Source organism: Rhopalosiphum maidis, chromosome 4 (genome assembly GCF_003676215.2).
Source record: "Rhopalosiphum maidis isolate BTI-1 chromosome 4, ASM367621v3, whole genome shotgun sequence".
Classification (NCBI taxonomy): Eukaryota; Metazoa; Arthropoda; class Insecta; order Hemiptera; family Aphididae; genus Rhopalosiphum; species Rhopalosiphum maidis.
In genome coordinates this window covers 53,067,229-53,079,435 of record NC_040880.1, presented here as the reverse complement: position 1 = coordinate 53,079,435, position 12,207 = coordinate 53,067,229, and the positions used below count along the sequence as shown (strand labels likewise).

The following is a 12,207-nucleotide window of genomic DNA, read 5'->3' as shown; positions in this document are numbered from 1 at the left end:
GTACACCCCCATCTGTACACAACGCCGCGCAGGGGATAAAATGATGTAGAAAATATTATGATTATGAATCTCTTGGTTTTTGTGTGCATCATCTCAGTTGGTGCTTAAACGATTTATACAACTACCGAATTCGTGAATGTCAAATGTTATGATACCATATGATGTATATACACACATACCTGTGTGTTGTTATTATTATTATTATTACTACTACTACTACTACTAGTAATAGTAGTAGTAGTAGTACGTCGTAACTATACTATTTATTTTTTTTCATTTCTGTCTTACAGAGAATGATTAATTATTTTGTAATAACTACGTCGATTTTTTTTTCAAATCACAATACTATTATACTATAGGTATTATATATATATATATACATGTGTGTATGTATACATATTATCGTTGTACGTGTATATACGCCCGACAAATATTAATGAAGAGCTGCAGGTTATTTGTGCAGGGCGTATTGATTTTTATATTGTTTTACTCGTTTATGTATACATAATGAGCATGAGGTTATATATAATTTTAATTACATATAAATTTATAATAGAACACCACACAGTAATGAGGTCTTAAGCGCTTCTATATAGATACGATTTTAAAACGGTGACCGAAAAAAGATAACAATGAGATACTGTATACATTGTATACACACTTTAAAATAATTTAAAGAAACATATTATTTTATTGTAGATAGGTACATATTATTATACATATACGTACGTGATGCGCGTGCGTGTTAGGCAGTGTGTTTAGCGTATCTGGCTAATGATCTACAAATTGTGTATCGGTGATTTTCAGATCGTTATCGACAGTAAAAAAAAAAAACAACTAACAACTATCGCCTCCAGAGATTCTCCGTACAGTATACCGTTTGCTATACCGGTGAAGCTACGGTGGTGTATTGCTCCCCGCTACGTTTCGTGTATGAGTGTAAGGTATCGCATTGTCTTCGAGCGCACGATACATGTTTTTTGAACATAATATTTATATACAATGTATAATACGTATATTATTTTTATTTATATTATTATTATTTTTGTAGTTGTTTTCATTACGGACACGTGGTGTATATTATACAAAAACACGAGTACATGTGTAGTGTGTGCACGGAAAGTTCGATTTGAACTGTATTTAACTACTTCAAAGGTCGTGTTTCCTGAAGTGGCCGTATTCACATCTCGCACGTCTTGCAGTATTTTTTACAAATTATCACATGTATAATACATAGAAAAAAATCCTAAATAATCACTGCAATTCATCACAGCCCACTGCCTTCGTCAGCACTGCATTATACAATATTATTATTGTAAAAAAGCACTAAATATATATACATAATAAATAAATACATACATTAAATGTCGCTCGTCGATGGTTTAAATGATAAAAACAGGTGTTTGTAAATCGACTATTAATTCGCAGAGCTTTCTGCCAGTGGAAAGAGGACGGACAGTGACCAATTATTGTCCGAATTGTATCTACCTACCCGTGTGACCAGTTCGTATAATGAATATAATATATTATTCGACTTAATATTAATAGTGTTGATTTTTAAGATGATTACAGCATTTTCTTTGATCAGCATCAATTGCAAAAAGTTTACAAGGACACGTAATCGTGGTTGTTTTGCATTATTTCGATTACGCCACAGTGGTCGGCTGTAAAATTTCTTAAATGAACTCGCGGTGTCTTCTGTCTAATATTACAATTTCACTTTTCTTCGGAGAAATAAAAAATATTTTAAAACAAATAATTGCCACTATAATATTAATAAATATGACGGGGGGTGGGGGGTGTTCCGTTATAACCATCCGTTGTTCGAGTGTAATGCTGTTGTTATAGCGTTATAACGTACGTACCTATATGTAGGTACCTAATATACGCCGCGGTGGCAGAGTCGAATCTGACCTTGAAATTTTCATCTCGAAAAGAAACGAACAAGCGACTGAGCAAAGATATGAAAATAGTGTCTAACATCCACTCACCCCCTCTTAAGAAAATCTCAAAACTACAATATATAATAATATAATAGGTATATAAACGTGAATCGCGTGGAAGAAGAAGAGGACTACTACTTATATTTTACTGTAGCGGCTACGCGAGAACACGGCAACACAATCGAATAGAAATAAATACAACCACCGCACACGCTTATTTCGCCTTTACCAGTTCTATCTATATTACATAGTAATGTGCCTAACCTGAATAGACAATGTACCTACATACATAATATATATGCTGGGAACAAATAACCCGCGGAGGTGTCCGACCTGCGGATTTTCTATTGTTGCCGCCGCCACCGCTCTTGGGCAATTCGCGCGCCACCATTATATAGACTACATTAAGATCGTAATCCGAGAATATTATGTATAATAGGCGGCGTTTATGTACGCTAAATACGTCCTCGAGCTACACTACCACCGCACCAGTGCGCTCGGCAACAGCAGCAGCCACAGTATGATATCGACCGACCGCATCGGACGTGCGTGGGCTTCCGCGCCGGCTATCGTCTCTGCTCCCGCTGTATATTCCTGGTTAGCTGTTATACATATGTCTTAAATCGCTCACTGCCATCGCTACAAAGCACACTTATTGCGAGTTACACCTACCCAATATTTTTATTCTACGCACCGATGCTGCCGCTGTGGTGGTGGCGTCCTAAATCTGTGATGGTTTGTGAAGTGTATATTGGAATTGACGGTACTATATTGGCTTCTCGGGTGTCTAAATAATTCGTTATACTCGACGAGATCTTATGCGATGTGTTCAGCGCAGGACAGTGTTCTTACGGCACGTTTCTATACATTACGCCGTTTATTAGTTGGTAATATTATACTTACTCAAAATTGTGGTTTGATCTATAATTAATGAAATCAGAACTTTTCTCACGGTTTTTCTCTTTTCCAAACTTTTTTTTTTTTTATCAACGAAATCGACAAATAATTATTTATGTAAATATCTTGATGCATCAAACCAAATCCATCGATCGACAATACTGCTGTATACATAATTGATCTCGCCGAACAACAAAAACTTGATTCTTATACACATTTAATATTTATATACTCATGTATTTAGTTCCCGAACTGGAACGCGTTTCGTCCGGTGTGTTTACTGTGTCAAATTCTTAAAACGTGTTGCTGCCACAGTTGACCGAGACCAGTAATTTGATGGCACACGGGTATACCTCGGACGGTAATTATATTACCAAACTCGCGAGTTAATATGTATCGTACATACTCGTATATTATTGTTATTAATGCAACGATGGAATGTCCTAGATAAAGCTATATCGTGGTCAGATTTATGTCGTTATTTTATAATGAGTTGTATAAATCGTTTCCTATTTTTATTCAATGCTTATTTAATAGGTATATATTTAATTTTCAAATATGTTATTGTTAAAATGTCAAGCTATATATTTCCTGTATGTACAACGGTAAAATACATATAAAATGTGACATCTTCCATTCAATTAACGTTTCGGAAAAAATATCGTACCAAATCATACGTTCGGCTATAGTAGTATTCACTGTTACGTCATGTCTCGTGTCCAAATGTTCAGCTCAGTTTCGTTTTTGAAATTTCGTGGTAAATTATGGTTAATGAATGATATCATGACACAACAGCCAATAAAAATACAACAGAAGGAATACAATATGACAGACGATGTAAACCAGACTTTATAGAATAATATCAGTACGGTAACGACGGTAATATAAACCAATATAGTACGTAGGTTACGTTCGGTGGTGGTGCATATTCTACTGTAGGTAACAAACGCGTGTCCTCGACACGTATAATATAATACTAGCAGTAGTCGCGGTCGACGTGTGATGATCGGCTCGCGATACTGCAATTGTAGAAAAGAAATAATAAATAAATAATGTGAGTACAGAAAAAAAAAGCGCGTAATCTTCCCGGCTGCGGAATACAATATTGTCGCGTTTTTCTGATATACGTGCCCGTCGCGCGGCACGTGTTTTAGCCCCGTTTTCCTACGCGCCCGACCCATTGTCGGCGACCGCTTTAAACGTTAAACCGGTATGTCGGTATCTTTCTAGCTACGACCGCGAGTGTGTATGCAGTTGAATTTATACGTAATGTAGTATATAATATATATATATATATATATATACAACATACATGCGTATTATATTATAGGTGCACGTGTGTGTGTGTGTGTGTGTGTATGGGTAAACCAACGAGGTGAACGACCGAAGCGATCGATGGTGGTGGTACCAATCATTCAAAAACAAAAAAACCCAAATCAAAACGATTTAGAAAACGAAATTCCCGATGTTTTACGGTTTCTTCTCCCCCGAGGGAAATCCGTAAAGTGAGAGCGCGATGATCCTGGCGGTGCGCTAAAAATGACTATTACCATAACCGGCATACGTCACCCATAATATAAAAAACATCAGATATATTGTATTAGTATGACGCAAAGTTTTTAAAAATTGACATTGTAGAACAACAATGACCGATACTCATTAATATCTCTATACGGCTCTACCTGTTTCTTTTTCATTTTTAATATACTATACAGTGTAAATACGTAAACGGGTAGCTATATGTTTTTTTTTTTTTAATAGTTTGTAGTTGTCCTCATTTTCATTTGAAAAATGAATAAATTTCTCATCATTAAAACTAAAATAATTGTTTTTAAAATTTGGATTAATTGTACGATGCTTCAGTAATAAATATTATAGTTATAAATACGAGACCGTGTTTAATCGCTAGCCAACAGAAAATGTTACCAGACAAATATGACTTGAGTATATGTGCCGCATTTTTTTTTTTTTTTATTAAAAAAACTATTTTAAAACATAATGAATATTGCTTGACTCAACTATATTTAAGACGTTTGTGGCCACGACAAGATAATTAATTTCAATATATTGCAGTTTTTCCCTTTGTGTGTTGTCATTTGTTATACACTAGCTGTTTCATTTTCATCGCATAAACATTTTACACTTAAATATATTATATAATATGTTTTAAATACCGAATTTTTCGGCTGTCGTCATAACCGCACAATTTACACCGCGCGTTCAATATGTCACACATTTATTCTATTGTTAAAAAGGGAAATTTGAAAGGTCGATAGTTCAAAACCGCACACATTTGATTGACAGTTAAAAATTAAATATCAAAATCAGGAAAATCATAAAATTGTTATTCATATGGACAAGTAGCCATTATCTCAACAAAGGCCTCAGGAATCAAATGTGATGATAAAAAAGTCAAACCAAAAAAATGTTTAACCATAATCCAGATTGTGAATTTTTATCATCATAATTTTTTTTATTATTGGAATAGAACTGCTTAATTGTATTATCCTAAAAATTTTATTTTTATGATTTTGTTATATTAATTTAATATGATTTACTGGTGTGCGGTACTAAACCTAATATTATTTATATTATTTTAAATAAATGCATGAGTATACCTACGCTATTGATATAATATCAATGTGTGCGGTATTGAACGGTTTGATTTGTGGAAAATATGCGGGATTAAGGTATAAAAGTGTGCGGTTATGAATTTTGCCCGAATTTTTGAAATATTTTCACTGTTAAAATGGCAACCTTAATTTTTAAGAATTGACGAATTAATTAAATCATATAGCCGTTTATTATAGGAAGACTTAATTGTTTATTTACGATGATTATTATTTAGTTAACGGCGAAAGTGGCGTTTGTACGTTAGTCGTACAAGTTTTTTATTTTTAAATATTTTTCTTGATATTGACATCAATGATTAAAAATTGTGCCAGTCACAAGATGGAAAATTGAATTGCATTTTAAACTCAAGTCAGTTTTGAGCAGGGGTGGAGTATTTTTGTATGTGTCTGTGTACCGAATGAAAGTTAATCAGGACAAATATATAATATTATGTATGGAAAGAGAAGAAGTAAAATGAAAAAATTGTGTTTTAAAGAAAGAGAGAGAGCAGCATAAGAAAAATGAGAAAAAGTCTTAATTGCGCCATGCAGCGAAAGAGCAAAAACAATCCGCGACCGTTAGCAAAATCAATGCATTTTTTTTTTTCATAAATACTTACGATATTAATAATGTTCACTTTCGTCTTTGACTTTCAAAAGTCTGAACGTGACATGTAAATAAATAAGATTTCCATTATACGAGGGAGACGTAATTTTGCGCGTATTTTTGCATCAAGTAATAATAATAAAAAAAAAAATTAGTAATAATAACACAAAGCCGGAAATGTTTAAAGCAGCAGTGTTACAGTAGTACTATATAGTAGCAGTAGTAGTAGCAGCAACAGAAACAGCAGCAGCGTGCGTCAAACGTCGAGGGACGACGACAATCATCAACAATCAGGCCACCGCCGTACATGCATAATAATAATAATATAGAAGGGTATATACATATTTTTTTTATTATATCATTATGCTATATACTGCTGCCGAATATAATATGCACGACGGTGTGCTTCCACCACTATGGTAGTCGTCGTCGTCGCCATCAATCCCATACGCTCTTTGCAACGTATTATTAACCATACATTGACTTTTTTTTTGTTATCAAAGTAAAAAAAATATATATATATATATATATAATAATAGTACCGACACGCCCACGTTTCGAAATGTGTCTAAACCAAACTAGTTTTCATTTGGACGCACCGCATAATTTCAGACCACGTGTAATACGTTCGCGAGTGGGCAACCTTTACATCGTCGTGTTTATTTGTCATCGATTATAATATCCGGTCATTCTCTGATCTTTATAATATACTCCCTCGCTCTTTGTTCGTTTCGGATATTTTCGTCTCTTATTATTATTATTATTATTATTATATACGTACAACCATATAATCGGACGAAAAAGTTCGCTTTTGTGTAACTGGGCCTAAACATAAAGCGAGCGCAATCACTGTCCATGTGGGGTATTGCATGAACTGTGTACTATAGCTTTTCAGTAAAAAAAAAATCAATATCATAATAACATTAGAGCAAAATTAATTTATCTCTCTCAGCAATTAATAACGGGAAAAATAATTAAAAATCATAAAACTTTACGAGTATAGGTTTCGATGAAAAATTGACAACGATATTCGCAAAAATATTCTTAAGAAAGAAAATAAGACATTTTGTAGTTATAGAAAATGGTTATCGTATCATGCGTGTAAACTTTTAACCAAACTTTTTTTGAAGCATTTACCATTATTCATATTATAATATTATGAATATGATAATAATTGATAAGATATCGGGTCTTACCAGCAATTGGTATATATGCACGCAAGTGTCATAAAGTGTTGAGGTGTGGGGATTTGAATGCGGATATATGGGAAAAATGAACGGATTGCACTCGACACGTCAGCGGGTTGAATGTATTGTCAGCGGTTGTCGAGGTAAAAATAATTGAAAAAAAAGTACAAAATAATAACGCAGGGGAAAAAGCGATGCGCATGAGTGTGCGTTTTTCCTTTATTTATTATTCCATCCTTCTATAACATAGTATATACGATAATATGTATTTTTTTCTCTCTATCTTTATGTATATATGTATATATATTATACGTCCTACAACAAGACAGACGAGAGATGAAAATATATTGGCATAAGCGTGAGTGGTTGCAGTGCTGCTATAGATTTCTCGGTTTTCTCCGCTCTTTTCTTTTCTTTTCCACTCATCGTTTTCACGCACAACACCGGTTTTATCATCATTATTATGTACTGTGACGATGATTATTATAAATGCATGACGGTGGAGAAGATAGTGCAATACACATCACGTGCAAACACACACGTCACATTATGGTACTGGTGGTTACGCGTTGGCGGAGGGTTGGTGAAAAAGGGTTTCTTCATTATTATTGTGTGCTATATACTGTGTATGACGTATAATAAGGTGTATAATACGTAATATAATGTATACACGTGCATATAGAAGCACGCCTGTACACGGAATTTGCGAACAATGCAAGACGGGAACGGTTAAAAAATGCACGGTGAAAATCTATTGACGGAGAAAAGTAGAATAAGTAGAAAAAAATAAAAATTATTACATGTAATAATAATGAAAAACCACCGCATCGCTCGGTCGATGGGAAAGGTCTTCCTCCGGGCCATCGTCGCCATCGGACAAAAGCCACTTGAGTTTTGTTTTGTTAAAGCTCAGTTTATTTTTCGAGTTGCACCCCCCGCGGAAAATAATAATAAAAAAAATTGTTGTCGGCCACTTAAAAAAGTCACTGCTGCGGCTGCTATTGTTGGCTGCTGCGTCGTTGAGAGCAGGAAAAAAGTCGTTTAAAACAGACTGCACTATTATGCTAGTATATATGTATATATATATATATATATATATACTTCATAATGACATATTGTTCTGTGGTTTTGTATTTTAGTTTTTTAATTGTAACCACAGTGGCGGTGGAAATGAAGTCATTATTTTATAATGGACGACTTATACTAGCTGCATGCGCCTTCCCTGTTTACTTAATACGCGCTGCCTTATAATATGTAAAAATAATATATTTAACTCTTTTCAAAGTTTTAAATTTGTTTTCTCCCCTATAATCATTGTATGTTGTATGAAATAGTATAGTATAATATATTAAATTATTTTAATAATATTAATATTATACTCTCACCGGATAACGCTGTCATCTTCTACAGTGTTCTACCGATAAAGCAAATAATTATTATTAGTTATTACTTTTTATTAGAAACAGTGTAAATATGTAACGAGTGTATGCTTACCTTTAAATAGGATGGAAATAATTACTCTTCTCGTCATGATTACGAGAGACTCGCTTGTTGATTTGGAGTTCTCGTGCGTGGTCGTCATTATATGCCGCTAGCCGTCGATTGGTGACATTAGGTCCATACGTCAAAGTCTATTATTCTTTCTACACAAAACGCCACCGTTTTCGTCGTTTTTATACTTTATATCGCGTAATAGGTACCATACACGTCGTTGTCCTCGGGTCAGCGTAATCATATAGCAGCCAAATAGTATAATACATTACATACTATCGTTGCGTGCATGTAGTTAGGAAAATCAAGCAAAATATACGTCCGTACAACTTTGAAACTATATAATACGCTGTCGTGTGTATATTATACATAGGAATATTTATATATTGTGTGTGTGTGTATATAATAAATTATATTCTGCGGTTGTGATGCATTTTTAATAACACGGTACGGCGACGGTGATATAACATTTATATATAGTTAGTTACCCTGTATATATTATACCGATATAATATTAAAACCATTTTTTTTCTGTCTACTCAGCCGTAGACGACGGTCGTTGTTATTTGTATCGCGGGACAGAAACATCTGCTACATTGATATAATAATAGTGTAATAATAATAATAATAATAATAATGAACTGCAAAAATGAAGTGAATGCGCACAACGTATATTATTTGTATTAGGTATATATAATATGTACATATAATAGGTACACACACACAGTACCCGTACGGTGATATATATATCGTATATGTGGAATTCTTGATCAGAGGAATAATAATCGCGAGCAAAATATGTATAAAAACTACTCTTATAGAATATATAAACGTTGAACACGAGTTAATTGATTTACAATGCGCGTGGATTGAGCCATTAACCGCCGCCGTCTTGGGTTGCAGCATCCGTGGCTGTAACATTCGTCGCAGCAATCGGGAGGACGCGTGTGGGCATCGCAGTTATTTATTTATTTATACGAACGTATTATTGCTTATTATTATTAGTAATAGTATTAGTATTATAACGTAGTATACGCCTTTTATCATAATACTTTATAACATCTATATAATATCGTGATATAACTATGGTTTATAAATATATATAATATACGATACAATAAAATAAGGATAGTTTAGTATTCTATAAAATAATGTTCAACGTCATAATTGGTGTTAGGATTGCGGGTGTGTATATATTTTTTTTATCGAAAATAACATAATATTGTAGATATATCATATTTATACAACACGCGTGCGGTGCAACATATTAATAATAATAAATAATAATGTATAATATACACAGAAAGCCGATTATTATATATTGTTTTTTTTCTTACTTTTAATGAGCCCCGTCGACTAACGAGTAGATCATCTCGTACAACGACCACTATAATACAATAATCTTCTGCAATATTATATTATTATGCGTTTCTCGTTATAACAAGGAAATATCCATTACATGCGAAACGCAATAAATTTAACGAGTTGTTCTTTTCGTGGCAACATCCACTTTAATATTTTAATACACGCATATTATTGTACCTATATAAAATGGGTGTTACATATTATATTTATTATTTTTATTGTCATGTTATTATCATTATTATATTATGTGCACGTGGTCCTATTTTATTTTTCAACGATTAAATTCTTAACGCGTTTGATACAATGTTATATACATCATAATAATTATACAATATGACATCAGTATCAATCATTTGTCTACAAATTTGTACACGAATCGCAAGGATCCACTGTGTTGTGGTTGTTGGTTTTTTTTCAGTAGTCATTTTAGATTGGAAAAAATCGATTATTAATCGTTCGTCGATATTTATCGTCAAATCGTGATTTACACCTCCCCCGTCGTCGCGCATCATCACGGTTCAGGAGCAAATAATATTATAAGTAGGTACCTATACCTATAGACAAGCAACTCGTCCAGCGTAGGACACTTTCATATTATTATACTATCTGCGTTTGATATTATCACATATCCAGCTCCCTTTATAATAAAACTGGTATACAGGATCCGATATAATGTATGCGATTGTTCTAGATGGATGACACGTTTTTTTCTCACTTACGTTTTAATCAAACAGATTATAACGTCGAAATTGTTGAATTTTAATAAAACTTCCACATATGTTACAATAATATATTCATGTTATTATTATCTTAACCTACACGATGCGTCGTATTACGTCGTTCGGTAACCTTTATGCCGCTGCACCGTATAATATATGTACATTGGAATGGGTATTTTTTACTAAGCTGGGATTATAATATTATATTTATTCAGGATTAACGAGATCGAATTGGTACCGTATACCTATAAAATCGAAATCAGTTGAAATATTTTTAATAATAAGCCATTTTGTGTGTTTTGACGTAAAGTTTAATTTTTTAAAATGGACTTGTTAACTATAAAAATATTCACTTGTCCGGGCCGGTGTAGCAATGTATATATATAATATAAATCTTTAATTTAAATTTAAATTACATTTTTGATTTCGGAGAATTTTTATCACGTCAATACATAAACCAAATTCTATTCGCATTTTAAATTATATCTCAAGTAATTTTTCAATACATCTTCTCGATGGCAAATTATAATTTTTGAACGTTTTTTTATAAATGTTAATGAAATATTATTTTTTCTTATATTTTTAAATTATCCAAATACGTCTATATTATAATATTGTATTATAATTACTAAATTTATGTAGAAGTATTAAGTGTTTTTGTGTGGAACTTATTGCATTTTTGAATTAATGATTGATTAATTGAAGATAGTATATTAGTATATATTATGTTATAAAATAAATTATTATTGAATATATTTTAACTAAAAAAATATCACATAACATATGCGTGCGCGTCTTCGCTTCCCACGTACAGTGTAATTTGACTTCAGAAGTTATTTCAGTTATTATTTATTTCATTTTATTTTAATTACAAGACGTCCATAAAAATACATTATGATATAATTATTAGTTGTTCGGCGTTATAACCACCCACGCCACCCTATTTCTACACCATTTCACTAATGCGTAGGCAATTGTTCGTTTCGAATTCAGTGTCCGTTATTATAATAATAATAATAATATGTTATTGTACAGTGGTTTAATCGACTTATGTGCTTTTCTCTTAATAACTTATGTGATGTACTTGATTAAAAAACGTTTATGATTAATAAAATATAAATTATTATGTTATTTGATATTGATTTTTTTTAAGACTAAAATAATATTTAGTTTTATATCCACCATATATTAATTAAAATTTAATTTAACTAAATAATCGGAAAACCTATTTATTTGAATAAATTTGCAGTTTTGAACTAAAAATATTATATTAAAAATACCTATATGTATATGTACGTATTATACATATTACATTATTGCATGTAGGTGTTATATATATATATATATAATATATAAGTAGTTTGAATGATTTATTTAAAATAGTTT

The 12,207-nt window shown here is 32.4% G+C and overlaps 1 protein-coding gene across 1 annotated transcript in view; it reads left to right on the top strand.

Annotated features, from left to right (window-relative positions):
- Positions 1-12,207, top strand: part of LOC113556557 (myb-like protein I) — a 156,814-nt gene that overhangs the window by 44,548 nt on the left and 100,059 nt on the right. The window lies entirely within an intron of this gene.